This window comes from Podarcis bocagei (assembly GCF_964188305.1).
Source record: "Podarcis bocagei genome assembly, chromosome: 8".
NCBI lineage: Eukaryota > Metazoa > Chordata > Lepidosauria > Squamata > Lacertidae > Podarcis > Podarcis bocagei.
Window position 1 is genome coordinate 87,009,274 of NC_138133.1, and position 17,748 is coordinate 87,027,021.

A 17,748-nucleotide genomic window follows, 5' to 3' on the forward strand; every position below is an offset into this window, starting at 1 on the left:
GTGCTCATCTTGCTTTACTGGCCAAGGGAGCTGACGTTTGTCCGCAGACAGCTTCTGGGTCATGTGGCCAGCATGACTAAGCTGCTTCTGGTGAACTAGAGCAGCGCACAGAAAAGCCATTTACCTTCCCGCCGGAGTGGTACCTATTTATCTACTTGCACTTTGACATGCTTTCAAACTGCTAGGTTGGCAGGAGCAGGGACCGAGCAACGGGAGCTCACCCCATCACAGGGATTCAAACCGCCAACCTTCTGATCGGCAAGCCCTAGGCTCTGTAGTTGGGGGGGGGGGGGATGAACGAATTCTTATGCCCCACAAATTACCCAGAGATGCATTTTAAATAAAAGCACACATTTTACTCATGTAAAAACACGCTGATTCCCAGACTGTCTATGGGCCGGATTTAGAAGGCGATGGGGCCGGATCCGGCCCCTGGGCCTTAGGTTACCTACCCATGATCTAGACCTTGACTTCATTTGTTTTGTTGTATATAATCACTGGTCCTCTAGGTTTGGTTTCCCCAACTGGTCTAACACCACCCACAACTCCCTCCCCCCTAAATCAGGCTAAGAAACAAGAAAAACTGAAAGTGGACTTGTGTGATAGGACTGAGCTCAGTTCTCATACTGAAAACAAATTTATAGGCTCAGAAGCATCCTGTTCTTTAATTTAACTGTATTTGTTCTGGTTGGTAATAATAATGGTAATTATAATTATTATTAATCCATTATTTATACCCCACCCATCTGGCTGGTAGATCTTGGGGTTTGGGTGGGGAGAGGTAGATCTGATAAGCTTGAAGTCTGCCTATTCTGACATAAGGGACCTGGACTGAGACTCTGAACTTGTTTTAGAAATGCATATCCAACCTTTGAATAAATATATCCCTTAAACCCCCACGTACCCACTCTATTGTGCAAAAATGCTGAATGAAGTGACTGCACATACAACACCACTAAAAAACATGGACGTAGTTGCAGCAGCAACAAAGCCGAGTTAAGCTATAAATGTTTTTGTTATATCAGGATGACGGAACACCCAAGCAGTATGGCGGTGGTCCTGTTGTTATGCAACTGGCTTATTAAGGTTTTTTTCAGTAAGCGTGGCAAATGGTGAGTGTGGGCATTCCTGCACCGATTTTCAACTCTGCAAAAAGCATGCAGTCAGAAATGCTGCAGCGCACACACGGCTGACCCAGTTTCGAAACAGCAGTTTATGTGCGATAAGTGCTTCGTGGAGTCTGCAGCATCTGCAGAGCTCCAAGAGCAGTAGCTGTGGTATATTCACAGCTGACTTCAGGGTTTCTGAAAGAGCCACTTCCTGTCTCATAGGCTGGGCGAAATAAGTACTGATGCCAGAACGTGGAAAAGCTCCAAAATCTGCTTTTGCAACCTATATGCAGCTTAAGCAGGTATCCTTTAACTTTTGATACCCAGGTTCTCTCATTTAGAATATACTCTTACAGTGTTAAATCCTGTGCTAAGAATGCTGCAGGAGCTTCCCCTGTAGCTCTATAGTTCATTTTTCAAGTCCGTAGCAGTTTTAAATTAGATCTGGTTCCAACAGAGTTTACCAACTATGTTTTGCTTCTTGAATGCATTGAGTTGTGTGGGCCGTACCCTTTCGAAATGCTATGCATAGTGCCATGCTAATACTACTACTACTACTTTACTAAGGTAAAGGTAAAGAGACCCCTGACCATTAGGTCTAGTCATGGCCGACTCTGAGGTTGCGGCGCTCATCTCGCTTTATTGGCTGAGGGAGCTGGCGTACAGCTTCCGGGTCATGTGGCCAGAATGACTAAGCCGCTTCTGGCAAACCAGAGCAGCGCACGGAAATGCCGTTTACCTTCCCGCTGGAGTGGTACCTATTTATCTACTTTGACGTGCTTTCAAACTGCTGGTTGGCAGGAGCAGGGACCGAGCAACGGGAGCTCACACCGTCGTGGGGATTCGAACCGCCGACCTTCTGATCAGCAAGTCCTAGGCTCTGTGGTTTAACCCACAGTGCCACCCACGTCGCTTTACTACTACTACTACTAAAAATAAATGATAATTATTATTATTTATATGCTGCCCATCTGACTGGGTTCCCTCAGCCGCTCTGGGTGGCTTCCAACAAAGTCAAACATCAAATATAGTACAGCACAAAACATTAAAAACTTCCCTATATAGGACTGCCTTCAGATGTCTTCTGAAGTCAGACAATTATTTCCTTGACATCTGATAGGAGGGTGTTCCACAGGGCGGGTGCCACTACCGAGAACACCCTGTGCCTGGTTCCCTGTAACTTCACTTCTTGTAGTGTGGGAACCGCCAGAAGGCCCTCGGAGCTGGACCTCAGTGTCCGGGCAGAACGATGGGGATGGAGAGGCTCTTCAGGTATATGGGGCATGGTAAACCAGAGGAAAGAGAAGTTTGACTTTAAATTGCGCATGCAGATGATTCAGAAATGACATGGTGAACAGCTAAAGCTATATGGGAGAACTGGGAATTTTAAATTGGACAAATGTCACCATCGAGGAAACCACCTGACCAAAGTTTCACCCACACACTTTTGCTGGCTCAACCTTCAGCCCCATAATAATAATAATTTATTATTTGTACCCCGCCCATCTGGCTGGGTTTCCCCAGCCACTCTGGGCGGCTTCCAACAAAGATGAAAAATACACTAAAATGTCACATATTAAAAACTTCCCTGAACAGGGCTGCCTTCAGATGTCTTCTGAATGTCAGGTAGTTGTTTATCGCTTTGACATCTGATGGGAGGGCGTTCCACAGGGTGGGCCCCACCACCGAGAAGGCCCTCTGCCTGGTTCCCTGTAACTTGGCCTCTCGCAGTGAGGGAACCGCCAGAAGGCCCTCGGAGCTGGACCTCAGTGTCCGGGCAGAACGATGGGGGTGGAGACGCTCCTTCAGATATACTGGACCGAGGCCGTTTAGGGCTTTAAAGGTCAGCCCCAACACTTTGAATTGTGCTCGGAAACGTACTGGGAGCCAATGTAGGTCTTTCAAGACCGGTGTTATATGGTCTTGGCGGCCGCTCCCAGTCACCAGTCTAGCTGCCGCATTCTGGATTAGTTGTAGTTTCCGGGTCACCTTCAAAGGTAGCCCCACGTAGAGCGCATTGCAGTAGTCCAAGCGGGAGATAACCAGAGCATGCACCACTCTGGCGAGACAGTCTGCAGGCAGATAGGGTCTCAGCCTGCATACCAGGTGGAGCTGGTAAACAGCTGCCCTGGATACAGATTTGACCTGTGCCTCCATGGACAGCTGTGAGTCCAAAATGACTCCCAGGCTGCGCACCTGGTCCTTCAGGGGCACCGTTACCCCATTCAGGACCAGGGAATCCTTCACACCTGCCCGCCTCCTGTCCCCCAAAAACAGTGCTTCTGTCTTGTCAGGATTCAACCTCAATCTGTTAGCCGCCATCTGGTGACCAGCAGGACATAGGTGGAATTCTGGATACCAAAGGCCCACCTCTGGTCCAGCATCTTCTTCTCAGAGTGGCCAACCAAGTGCCTACAGGAAGCCTGCAAGCAGGAGCACAACTGTGCCCCCTCCCTGCTTCTGAATCTCCACCATTCCGTGTTCAGAGGCATGCTGCCTCCCAATATATTTCGTCATAGAGGTTATTCTCATCAGGACCAGAGTATGGAGGGAAATTTGCCCCTTTCTTCCACAGCTGTGATTGTGGAGCCCACCCACCCCTGAACACCACAAAAGCTCCCACTTAACACAAATGATGGTCCTTTAATATCTTCTGCACCAAGTAGTCACTAAGGCTCTCAAACCATGGAACTGTCTTCCATACGGAAAATCCGTATATAATTTGCGTTTACAATGATCTAGCCAGTATCATACTCAAAAACTTTCTTGCTGACTAAAACAAGGCAAGGTTTAACATTCATACTTTGTACTCTTATTAAAATATATATACACAAAATTTGCCATAAGAATAGCTTGGCACCACAAACAACTCCAATGTCTGAAATCCACTGCCAAGACCTAATGGTGCAAACTTCTTTTGTCTATGTGGGAGGGAGCTGTTGACACCATTTTTCAATATTTCCCCCCTTTTCTCATGGATAAAATACTGTCTTTGGCACCCGTCTAGTTATTAATCCCTAATCCCAAGCACATTTTCCTAAAAAAAACTTGAGTCATTTCCTTTCTGCTTCCTGTTGCATCCTGTCTGTAGCCTCTCCATCAGATAAGCCATTGGCAAAGCACAGACGGAGAATGAAAGAAGGTATAGAGGGCATGAGAAAAGGGCAGCTAGGAAACTAACTGGCACCCCTGGAAGACAAGGGGCCTCAGCAGTAGGGAGAGACAGGATACATTAATGTCTTAGAAAACATTGGCTGCACATGTGTTTTTTTCATGAGCTTAAAGACTGAGCTGGCATAGATTTATCTACTGTTTGTGAAGCACAGACGTCCAGCGCTAGCATTATGCATCGCACCTCATAACATCTAGTCATCTGCAGATGTGCTTTGGGAGTCCAGGCTGCTCTGAGTTTTAGACTTTATAAGCACAGGTAGCTGTGTCATTACAAGAGCTGCCATGCAAAATCCAGCTTCTTGAAAAGTGAAGATTCACCATTTGATCTTGTCCTAGGCATTTTCTTTTACTCCCCAGAGTAAAAACGTTCTGCTGATTTTTTCTCAATAGCTGGGTGCAGGGAGCTAAGTGAGATTAACAGGGTCAGCCTTGTGGCAAGAAATGGAGGCCTAGTTGCATTTCCCCCCTTTTATCACAAGAGTAAACACAGCTCTGGCCAGGATTCTCATTTCTTCTCAGCGGGAGCACATATAGAATCATTGAAGTGTTGAGTGGGAAGGGACCTTGAGCGTCCTGTCAAAGCCCCTGCAAAGCAGGAATCTCAATGAAAGAATCCATGACAGGTGGCCATCCAACCTCTGCCCAAAAACCTCCAATGAAGAAGTGTCCACCATCTTCCAAGAGAGACCGGCTGTTCCACTGTCAAACAGCCTCTTGCTGTCAAAGTTCTTCCTGGTGTTTAGTTGGAATCTCCTTCCTTGTAATTTGAAACCATTGGTTTGGGTCCTAGCCTCTGGATCAGGAGAAAGCAAGCTTGCTCCATCTTCCATGCGACAGCCCTCTAGATATTTGAGTCTCCTCTTTTCCAGGCTAAACATACCCAACTCCTCCAACCAAGCTCCCCCAGGCTTGGTTTCCATACCCTTGATCATCTTTGCCAGACTACGTCCATAACTATTAGTAGCATAGGAGTATCCCTGCAAGGTTGGTAGTCCTCTTCAGGTACAGTGGTGCCCCGCAAGACGAACGCCTCGCAAGACGGAAAACCCGCTAGACGAAAGGGTTTTCCGTTTTGGAGGCGCTTCGCAAAACGAATTTCCCTATGGGCTTCCTTCGCAAGACGAAAGCCCATAGGGAAATCTCCGGGACAGCGGGGAAGCGCAGCGCGTCTTCCCCACTGTCCTCGGACCTCCTCCGAAGGCTGGCGGTGGGGCGGAAAGCCCTTCTCCGCACCGCCAGCCTGGCAAGCGGTTTCTATAGGAACGCATTAATTGATTTTCAATGCATTCCTATGGGAAACCATGCTTCGCAAGACGAAAAACTCGCAAGAAGAAAAAACTTGCGGAACGAATTAATTTCGTCTTGCGAGGCACCACTGTAGTTTCAAGAGAACAGAAAACTCCCCAGAATTGTGGGTTTCTTCTAACAACCCCACATGGTTACAGAGAAGACTTGCATACCTTTGGAGGCTCCCCACGCGAGTGGGAACCCAGATCTCCAGGCGATAACATCTGAAGGGTGTTATCCCCATGCTGGAAACCAATTTGCATATGAAAATGTCTCTCTGCTTTGCAACTACCAAGCAAGCTCCTAGATCTTCACCAACAGCCTTGGGTGGTAAAATCCAAAGCTGGAAAGCAGATACTGGTTAGTGGGTTGTTAACATGCACAGTATACTTTCTCAGGGTGTCTGAACTTCTAAGTTCAAGGCTAAACCATGCTAAGGTTACAACTGCTTACTAGCAATTCTTGCGCTCCCTTCTCAGGTGAGGAAGAGGAACCCAGGAAAATCATGCATCCCAGGTAGGGCAGAGAACTCTTTTCCCATGCTGAGTGGTCAGGTAGTTTAAGCAACTCCTTTTTCATCCTGAGGAAGCGCTGTACACACAGCATGCATTCCTTGTGGACGTTCACATGGCCGGGAGCTCAATGTTTATCATGGCTAGCTTATATTTTTAGCCACAGCTAGCCCTTTAATCTCCTGACGTAGAATCTCACATGGCAGCAAATGCTGACGGTACATAGATCAGGTTTTCCTCTGAGCAGCTCGGCAGCTATTTATGCAGCCGTAAGCTAGCTAATCATCAAGCCCTCTGCTAACATCTTAAAACATGCAAAGGTTGTGGCATCTTCATTATTGAAAGAGGATGAACAATTCAAGTTGCAGTAGGCAGCTTCAGTATTTTTATCCTGTAGTTTCAAGGTTAACGGACCAAATCACACCTACCTCTTGTGAAGAAGGGACAGTTCCTGCTTGCACAGAAACGGATAAAAGAGTTGTACAACACTGAAGCTTACAGTCCCCATGCTAACATAGGTTGCTCAAAAGGGAGTGCCTTCATCCCTTTTGTATCTCATTTTAAGAGCCAGAATGAAACCTATTGGATCTGTTTCCAGAACTGGCCAGCCCGATGTCTCCAGGAAGTCTATAAACAGTGTATAAAAGCAATGGATCTCACTAACTCTTCCCCGCACCCCCTAGGTATTCAGAGACACACTGCATCTAAACATGAATGCTTCAATCACAATCATTTCACTATTAGCCATGGTAATAACTATCTATGCACCAAGCCAGTCAAAGTTAATCAGCTGTGTTGAGGTACAATAATTCATTCACCACCCAGCTCGATTTCAAAGCAGCTTGCGAGAAAGAAAAAAAGCAACTCAATCGTTAACGAAATCAGAATAAAAGTAACAGGAAGAATTATATTGAAACTTACTAAGAGCAACAAAATCACAAATGTCTCATTGAATTAAAAGACTTTTCCAGGTGCCTGGAGGGCAGCAGGGCAGGTACCAGGCAGGCCGCCTTAGGGAGGGGATTCCTTGACTAGGGGATTCCTTCCTTCATCTCCATCACTGAGCCAGCCTCATCAAGGAGGGAAACTATGCTGTCTTTCCTGTTACGGTTTACCCCGTTTCCAGTTGTGTTGGATAAAAACAGCCCTAATCACTAGCTGTGTAATGTTGCACCCGGTGCTGCTGTGTCTATCTCATGCAGCAGACTTCCACTTGCACAACGGAACTCCATCCCACAACTGTAGCACACACCCACCCCAGCACACACTCAAAATCTGTTCCAAAGGGTTGAGAGACCCTAAGATGCAGGTTTTTGGGGTGCACAGAGATGAGGGGAAGGGGAAGTCCTGTTGAGCAGGTGGAACACCATTTGTTGTTTAGTGAGCTGTCAAAAAGTTAAACTGAGGCAGCGAGTGCGAGTTCCTGACTTCATAGAGCAGTGGCTTCAAGCTTTCTGCCCTCAACAATCCCTTACACAAGATGCAAGAGAAAAATGGAGAGTAAGGGGAAGGAGCTCAAGACCTGCTGAGGGTGATGATGATAATAATAATAAAATAATAATAATAATAATAATAATAATAATAATAATAATAATAATAATAATAATAATAATTTATTCCCGGCCATCTGGCTGGGTTTCCCCAGCCACTCTGGGCGGCTTCCAACAGAACACTAAAATACAGTAACCTATTAAACATTAAAAGCTTCCCTAAACAGGGCTGGTTTCAGATGTCTTCTAAAAGTTTGGTAGTTATTTTTCTCTTTGACATCTGGTGGGAGGGCATTCCATAGGGTGGGTGCCACTACCGAGAAGGCCCTCTGCCTGGTTCCCTGTAACTTGGCTTCTCGCAATGAGGGAACCGCTAGAAGGCCCTTGGCGCTGGACCTCAGTGTCCGGGAAGAACAATGGAGGTAGAGACACTCCTTCAGGTATACTGGACCGAGGCCATTTAGGGCTTTGAAGGTCAGCAGCAACACTTTGAATTGTGCTCAGAAAAGTACTGGGAGCCAGTGTAGGTCTTTCAAGACCGGGGTTATATGGTCTCGGCGGCCGCTCCCAGTCACTAGTCTAGCTGCCGCATTCTGGATTAATTGTAGTTTTCAGGTCACCTTCAAAGGTAGCCCCACATAGAGCAGGCTGGCCCGGAGGAAGAGGGATGCAGGCATCTACACACAATTCAAGAGGACCATGATAAGGATTAAATAACTGACACAGTCGGAAAATACAGGTTCGGGAGAGGCAGCCCATTCCAGGTGTTCCAAGCATCAGTATGTAGGTGGCTCGTTTTAATATGATGCCTAGAGCAAAATGCTTCTCTAGCACTGCCAACAGCGAGTTCCAACACCAGGAGGAGTGGGGAGGAGAGCAAATCTGCAGGCAACATTTGCAAAGATTTGCAGCTGCAGTCAAACAGTGGCAATGAGAAAGTCATCCAAAGCTGTTGAACAGAAGATGCTGCCATTCACAGATCTAGACTTGCTGGTCCCCCTGACGTGCTGCTATCTTTTCTGATGCGGGAGCAGAGGGCTCATGTAACAATGCAAAACAAGGGCATAAAAAGCTATTTTTAATAATACCAAAGTCTGTCTGCAAGGTTTTGCTCTTCAGAGCTTATGCGCCTGAACGTGAGAAAGCCCAAACTGGTGATTCTCCAACTGTGTGCAAGTGAGAGGAACAAAGAGAATGCACCAGGTCACATTCCTCCTCTTCTCCTGGGAAAAGTCATCACACAGGACAACCCTGTTTTTAACCCAGAAATAAACAGAGCCTCAGATATCAGAAGGTGGAGAGACCAGCCTACACACTTCCAGGTTCCAGGTTCCTTAGCCACTGCCAAGAAAGAGCCGTTTCGTTCAGACATTTTTCACACACTAGTTTGGGTACAAGAAGAGAAATGGAAGGAAGCCTTTTTAAAAATTATGCAAATTTAAGAGTTCATGGGGGGGGGGGAAGATTCTTTTTAAGGCGCCCATTACCTAAGAAGCCTATTTTTCATCTTAGCAAGCCTGGCGAGGAAGACCATATTGCCTTATCCATCACCCTCTCATGCATTCCATTAGTGGCACTGCTTTTCTGTGAGAAACAAATCCATCAAATTAGGGATGTCAAAAAGCCACGGCCAAAAGGGAAGCAGTAAAATTTAATCAAAAATAAGAGCCAGCTTCATCAGAATCCTGTGTAGCGTAATGCTGACGGGAAGGAAAGCTCTTCTTTGGAAAATGGCCCATGTGCATGAAGACCCAGTGTCTGGATGCTGGCACAAGTGGTCAGCCAAAACGTCAGAGATTCCTACACCATAACTCCTTACATTCCCCAGCCATCCTGGAGTGCCTGGAGGCGGTTGGAGGATGGATGGCAGCTAACAGATTGAGGTTGAATCCTGACAAGACAGAAGTACTGTTTTTGGGGGACAGGGGGCGGGCGAGTGTGGGGGATTCCCTTGTCCTGAATGGGGTAACTGTGCCCCTGAAGGACCAGGTGCGCAGCCTAGGAGTCATTTTGGACTCACAGCTGTCCATGGAGGTGGAGGTTAATTCTGTGTCCAGGGCAGCTATCTACCAGCTCCACCTGGTATGCAGGCTGAGACCCTACCTGCCTGCGGACTGTCTTGCCAGAGTGGTGCATGCTCTAGTTATCTCCCACTTGGACTACTGTAATGCGCTCTATGTGGGGCTACCTTTGAAGGTGACCCGGAAACTGCAATTAATCCAGAATGCGGCAGCTAGACTGGTGACTGGCCGCCGGGACCACATAACACCGGTCCTGAGAGATCTACATTGGCTCCCAGTGCGTTTCCGAGCACAATTCAAAGTGTTGGTGCTGACCTTTAAAGCCCTAAACGGCCTCGGTCCTGTATACCTGAAGGAGCGTCTCCACCCCCATCGTTCAGCCTGGACACTGAGATCCAGCGCCGAGGGCCTTCTGGCGGTTCCCTCATTGCGAGAAGTGAAGTTACAGGGAACCAGACAGAGGGCCTTCTTGGTAGTGGCGCCCGCCCTGTGGAACGCCCTCCCTTCAGATGTGAAGGAAATAAGCAGCTATCTTCTCTTTAGAAGACATCTGAAGGCAGCCCTGTTTAGGGAAGTTTTTAATATTTGATGCTGTATTGTTTTTAACACTTGATTGGAAGCCGCCCAGAGTGGCTGGGGAGACTCAGCCAAATGGGTGGGGTATAAATAATAAATTATTATTGTTATTATTATTATTATTATTATTATTATTATTATTATTATTATTATTATTATTATTATTATTATTATCATCATCCTGCTTGGTGGCTCCTTGGAATGGCTTTGCAGATGCGAGAACCATCAACTTAATGTCCCCGGCCCCCTGCAGGCCCAGAACAAGAGCCCATGCACTGATCTCTGCTTTGCTTTTTTGTGCACAGGTAGGAAGACAACTGCCATGGAACATACTCTCCTTACCCTGCCCTCCACACTTTTCATTTAAGTCTGTGTGCATACTGCTTCAAAAATAGATACACACAGCTTTCTATAGCAGGTAACAAGTCAGCTGTACCTTGGAAATCCAGGTACAGCCTTTTGAGTGTTTTTGAACATGAGCCGATTTTGCAACAGCTAAATAAAGCTGAAACAGTTCCAGACAGATGTTACCAGGGTCCCCGGCATGGAGGTGGGCTGGCAGGAGGAACTACACAAGCTGCAGGGGGAAAAATCAGCCACTTGTGCAACATGGGGGGATTACTCGATGCTCATCTTCTCATTCAAGATCAGCCAGTCTGGCTCTTCATGCCATATATAGCTCCAGCAGAATGGAATAGAGCAAGGGTCTGTACCATCTTGCAATGGTGCCAGGTCAGCAAATACTGAAGTTTTGTGCTGCAGCAAATTCTTTCCTCCCATCCTGTTACATCGGCGCAGCCATCTTGCCTGACTACTGTAATCTCAAGGACGCAAAAACAAAACAAAACAAAACAAAAAAAGGACTTTGTACAGTTCTGAGATCTGCTCTGGCACAACGGCTGATGATTACTCAAGGCGGCCCAACTTGATGGACATGATCCAGTATGTCACCTCTGAAGTGCTTTCCATTTAGCAACTTCCTTCTATCTTATTTTGTCCTGACATGTTGTGCTGCTTGTTTTTGCTATCCACTCTTTACATCAGAGAATGAGACTAGGACCTGGGCTGCACCAATACCTGGGTTGGAGATGAGGGAGCTTGGCAGGAGGCGAAGAGAAGAAGCAGGGAGAGGAGGAGAGCTCGGAGGCACCGATTTTTAGCAGGTGAGAGTCCTGAGCAGATGCAGGACTCATGCGGGCAGACCCAATATCACTTATGCGCCAATTCCAGAGCATCTCAAAGCTGGCTCCGGGTCCATTGGAACAAAGCGCAGAGCACAATAACACCACCTGCAAAGGCAGTTCTACAAATTGCTACATACAGGATTAGCATGCAAATGAACTCCATGGAAAAAATATTAGGCAGCCAGAGACTTGCCCGTGCTGGATCCAGGCCACATGATATGGTGGGACTAAATGCTTTCATTAGCAAATCCACTTGCTCAATAGGTACGCCTCCCAACCCAAAAAGTGAATCACTTGGTTACTTTCCTTGCTAGGATCCGTGCCCTGTCCACACTTGCAACAGAAAGGCTTGCCATAGCCCTAAGTATTTTTGCCGTATTGTTATTTCACATGGACACAATTTAGCGACTAAAGTGTTTGTCATTATGTGTGAGTATTGGCAGGGCGTGTGGGTGATATTTTGAGTCCGTGGTTTCTTAACGCAGGTCACGATGTACCCCCGAAGCGGTAATGCTATGCCAACGAACATCCTGCCCTGGCATTTGTTGTGTTCCACGTAGCTGAAGACTGGAATGTTTGCAGGACATTCTTAAAAGTCAGATCCTCAATGAGAAAGCAAGCCTAGCTCTGGGCTACGCCACTTCAGACTGCAGGTGGGGACAAAAATAAGTGAGCATTCCTCCATACATTTCCATACATATACAAAACTAAATGTCAAGGAAGAACATGCCAGCCCAACCTTCTCACATACTTAACAGGGTTTATGCACTACTTTATCATCAAAATCTCCGAGCGATTTACATAAAATGGACATTAAAAAAATACAAAGAAAACTAGATGCTAAAAAGAGGTTGACTGAAACAAACCCCATAAAATTGCATGTTAAAATACATGTCATATTTACATGTCTTGCCCTAAACAAAAGGGTTTTTAGCAGACACCAAAAACGGAACAGTGGTACCTTGGTTCTCGAACTTAATCCGTTCCAGGAGTCCATTCGACTCTCGAAACTGTTAGAAAACCAAGGCGTGGCATTCAATTGGCTGCAGGAGCTTCCTGCACTCAATCAGAAGCCGTGGAAGCAGCGTCGGACATTCCAAAAAACGTTCGCAAACCGGAACACTTACTTCTGGGTTTGTGGCATTCGGGAGGTGATTTGTTCGGGAGCCAAGTTGTTCGGGAATCAAGGTACCACTGTACAGTGGAAGTACAGTGGAAGTCAGTGGGCAGGGGTCCCCAAAGTGCAGGTGCTTTCCCACTGAAGATACAATCCTTGAAAGTGTGTAATGAATATTATGCGGCAGACGTAAAAGTGCCGGTTCTGCAGATCGGCGCTAACGACACTTTCTGGAACAAGAACAAGCCCCACATGAAGTGCACTGCGGTGGTCCCATGCTGCAGTCACCAGTGCCTGGAGTACTGTGCTCAAGCTATCCTGGGCCCAGAAACAACGGCAGTTGTCACAGCCAGATCTGGTTAAAGGAGCTCCTAGCCATCAAGGCTACCTGAGCTTTCGGTGGGCAAAGCAAGATCCAGAACCACCCCAATATTGACCTTTGGCCAATACAGTGGTACCTCCGGTTGCGGACGGGATCTGTCTGGTCTGGTCAGATCCTGAGGTTTCAGCAACCTGAGGACCGCTTCTGCATATGCGCGCCGGGCGAAACCCGGTAAAATACTTCCGGGTTTGCCATACGCGCATCCCGAAGTTTACATAACCAGAGGGTTACGTAAACAGAGGTTCGACTGTAGTCAGATTTAGAGTGGGACTTGCACTCTAGTCTTCATCTGGCTTGCTTCACCGTCCCTGGCTTCCCATAATACCAATGAGTTTTCTAAGAGCAGGTATTCCTTTTCCTACATGGAAACTGTATGAGCCCCCACCTACAGGTCAGAGACACAGATTTAACACTTCAGTGGGGGAACTACAGATCTATAAGGTGTGTTTTAAAAATTTCCACCTCTCAGATAAAATCTGAGAACATGCAGCGAGGGCCTCAGAAACTTGGACGTCTCTGGGTGTTGAACACTGTTCAGGGCTCAGCATGCCTTCTCTTCACTCGAGCAGAATGATGCAGAAATAAGGAAATTCTCTTTGTCTGCAAAAATGTATTGAGGTCACAGGATTTTTGTTGTCCTCAGCACAGAATACGGGATTATTTCAACACCGCAGTTATATAGCCTGACTACTATTATCTTCCAGAGTTCAAAGGGCCAGTTTCTCGCGTCACCTGTTCAGTTACAATAGGTAGCTCTGGAACTTGTCCAGAAAATGATGCACACAATAAACGCTACGTTATTAGGCAGATCACCAAAATCCCATCTTATCCCTGAACTGCTGCACACTCTGCCGACAAGTCTCAATGCAAAACTTCACATGGATAGGAGGAATATTTACAAGCCCAGGTCAAAAACAATTGATCTGTTGACAAAAGTCCCGGGTCAGGGGAAAAGGAAGAGTATAGGCAAATGTTAAATAAACTAAGAAACTAACTAACTTACTTCTGAATGAAAGGGTTGAAGACTCGGAGCACAATTCATCTGTTTATATAAATAACGTTTCTATTTATCAGTAGAGAAATGACTCATTCAGGCAGATTAAGAAAGCATTCTGCATTAGACTAAAGTGTAGCATTTTAAACATGTATTTCCAAGATACATGTTAGCTTTGTGGTGTGGCGAGTCAGTCAGGAAGCAAAACTTGCTTAAACTGGGTTTTGTTTTCTTTCTTTTTTTACAAACAGAAGTGAAAATGAAGCAACTGCGTTGAAACACCAAGTTCAGATCAACAGCTCAGCCATCAGAAGCCTGACATCAGTGCTTCCAAAAGAGGTTTGCAAGCTATCTGGCATCACATGTTACTGGTCTCTGCAGCTACAGCAGGCACTGTGATTCTCAAGATAAACGAATGCCAACAACAATTTACAACATATTTCTGCATGGCTCTTGCTATGAATAATTTGGGCTATTCCCTGTTATACAATGTTTCTGCTCTGTGAATTAAATATGACTACGCTAGAGTAGGACAGCATTCTAAGCTGCTAGAGAAGTAACCCAGACCACTTGCGGGGGGAAACACACAGCTCAGAAATATTATTTAGACCAGTAGACCAAATTTAACACTAGTTTTAAACTAACAGCTTAAATAACATGGCCAAGAAATAATAGGAAACTATTTAAGTGTGTGTTTTGAATCCAGAAAAGTAAGGATGTGCAGCATTTAAAACAGGCAGGGGAAGGAAATCTATTTTACAAAATTTACACCCATTTGTTTACTCTCCGTTTAACTAGATGGTCTCACACTGTCTTTGGAAGTTTTAATGAACTTTCCAGGAAAGGAGTGCCTTAGATGCTGAGCACTTGTGGATACTTGCTTGTTTAAATACAATGAACACACTTAAATAAGGCGCTCTGGTGAATCCTCATTGGTCACAAGATGCGAATAGCCCTTTGCCCTCATCCAGCAGGCTCTTCTTGTGTTCTTAACTAAATATTGGTAATCTTAAAAACAGGTACATCTGCTTTTCAGCTGTCTACATGTACAGGGTTCATGGGTCAAACCCACCACCCTAAATCACCCCCACACCTTTTTTTTAAAACACAATATTCCTCCTCCTCCTGTGTCCTCACTGCCACCCTGATCATTATAAGTTGCAAGTCTGCAAGCGGACAGGCAAATCTGTCCTGATATTGAACAGCCCTAAGCCTGCAGGCACTTTAGGAATACGATTTCTGCAGCCTTGTCCTGCAAGGATCAGGGGGGCTGAGCCCCACTGCTGTGTCCTCACCCATTATGCCATGGCCCTAAGAGGACTCCAGGATAACTAGAGCTCCTTATGCACATCAAATTATGCACACAAAGCAGCTGTCTCCAGTTTCATTTGGCAACATAAAAATTAGTAGGGTGATCCTAAGATCTGCCCAATTCAGAGGATAAAAGAAAGTCAGAGAACAGGGACTTCAGCATCATTCTATATCCCCACTGTTTTCTTTCATGCAAAGGTGGAGGGCAACAGAGAACCAGATGTGGCTTCCTCTTCCAGGACCCACTTTCTTCCGAGGGAGACATGCGCCTGCTCCAGAATAGAGCTGTAGCTATTACAAAGCTGGTGCTTAAGTAGAAATTGCCTGAACAACTAGGATGTTAAATCACAAAAAGAGGCTGTTTGTCTACAGACCAGGCAAGGAGAAACAACACAGACTTCTGAGTCATTCATCTGGGACCACCCCAGCCAGCATCCAAGACACACACAGCTATCCCTTTACTAGTAAACATAAGCTAATAGAGAAAATATATCATGCCTTCCTGAAAAGTGAGTATGACATTCAATCAATCAATCAATCAATCAATCAATCAATCAATCATCACATTTCTTTACACTGTAAAGACACAAGGGAAGGAGCACTTGCTAGAGAAGGTTTCTGATGGCATGAAGGCCACTGCTGCTACCGGGGTCAATGAGAACGTCAGCTTCCACGTCTCCAAGACAGTTGGGTGTTGACGTTCTGCTACTTCAAGATTCACAGAGTTACTTTTGCCATCTCCCACTCACTATCAGAAGAGGGGGGAAACAAGGGCAAGCAATGAATACAGAGGCTCTCACATCCCCTGGACACAGCTCAGACTGTCCCCAGGTCTGCGGGGCTCCTGGGCTCAAAGAGGTCCAAGTCCCAACACTGCCTTGATGGACGTGTCCAGAATTACAAACAGCTTGGGCCAATGCCAGCCATATAGGGCCTGCACTATACAGCCATACCTCGGGTTAAAGTTGCTTCACATTGAGTGTTTTCAGGTTGCGCTCCGCGGTGACCCAGAAGTAACGGAACGCGTTACCTCCTGCTTTCGCCGCATGCACAGACGCTCAATATGACGTCACGCGTATGCGCAGAAGTGGCAAATTGCAAATCGCGGGTTGCATTCTCTTCAGGATGCGAACAGGGCTCTGGAACGGATCCCCTTCGCATCCAGAGGTACCACTGTATAAATGCGGGGGTGAAAAAATGCCCCATCCTCATTCACAGAGCACAGCGGCCAGCGACAGCTTTGCAGTTAGACGCTGTGACACTTGTCTTTGTGTCCCAACAAGAAATGGAAGATGCTGATGAAAAGCAAGTAGTGGAATTTATTTTACGCATATGCTCCCAGCTCCTCCCTCAACAACATTTAATGTCAAATTCCTATCGGGTATCAGAGGAGCATTTTCTACAGCAGCGAATGCAGGTTTTTTGTGCGAAAAACACACTACTGCAAAAAAGATCAGAGTTTTCAGGAAATTAACTGCCAGGGTGGTCAGCTTCACAGTTCTGGAACACAGCACCGAGTGACTGAACCACAGCATACTGGAAGCTGGCCAGGGCACAGCGATCAGATAAAACCAAAGGCAAGAATGGGAGAAATTAAGTGCACAGACCATCTTCATGAGGTTTGTCTTTAAATTCGCCCCTCCCCTCCAGTTATTTGGCACTTGATAATGGACTTGTTTTGAAGTCACTGGGCTTTTCTGTTTTTCGTTTAATGAGCCAGCAGTGCGTGCAACAGAAGGCTGGCCAGCTGAAGAGGGGAAATATGCAGGGTCAGCAAAACACGAGTGTCATATTCGGCTACAAAAACATTACTGTTCCCCTTTAAACAAAGGCAGACAAGTTAAAGGAGACTCCAGCAAAAAACTTCACTTCTCACCCCTACTGAAAAATCAGTATAATTTGATACTGATCACCACGTCAAAGAAACTTTTAATACTTTAATGCTACAACCAGGAGTACATGGAGGTTGCCATCAAATGGTATGAACCAAACTACACAAAGGATGATCTGGGGTGGTCCTTCTTGGAGTTCACACTGAACTTTGGAGGCGCATTTGCAGCTACTATCCCAAAGTGCAGTGTGAGATGAGGTTCTCAGGATCCTAGATTTGAGGCAGGAAGCAAGGGACTCATCATGTTCACCACACAGGGAAGAACACCTTCCACAACGAAACAAATTTGTGGATCCCAATATCTGAAATGTGCAAGCCAAATTTATGTCTAGAAGCCTTTGGCTAGCACAAGCACTTTGAGGCTTCAAACTGCGTGTCTTTTCTTCCTCACATTCTCTATGTAGCTAGGGAATCGAACATCCTGCATTTGGAGTTTTAAAACATTACTTCTACACCAACCTTATTATATTGGTCTTCCTCCCCCATATCACACTTTTAAACCTTGAGAACTAGCCCAGAGCATAGATCTCTAACATGCTTTTAGCTGTCAGTAATGGAATGCTTAATATCCATTTGCTGACAGTGTCAGCTGGCAATCTTTAGCGCATGAGCTGCTCTTACTCAGAAAACTCCCCAAAGGTCAAGTTGGAACATTATTATTATTAATTATTATTATTAAAGACAATTGCACGCTGTTCCT

The 17,748-nt window shown here is 46.0% G+C and overlaps 1 protein-coding gene and 1 long non-coding RNA gene across 12 annotated transcripts in view; one reads left to right on the forward strand and one right to left on the reverse strand.

The window, feature by feature from the left end:
• SLC45A4 (solute carrier family 45 member 4) overlaps nucleotides 1-17,748 on the reverse strand; it is a 133,452-nt gene that overhangs the window by 53,965 nt on the left and 61,739 nt on the right. The window lies entirely within an intron of this gene.
• LOC308593201 lies at nucleotides 854-7,598 on the forward strand. The gene is made up of 3 exons (XR_014010841.1): nucleotides 854-1,411; nucleotides 6,050-6,086; nucleotides 7,118-7,598. It is a non-coding gene; the product is annotated as an uncharacterized lncRNA (long non-coding RNA).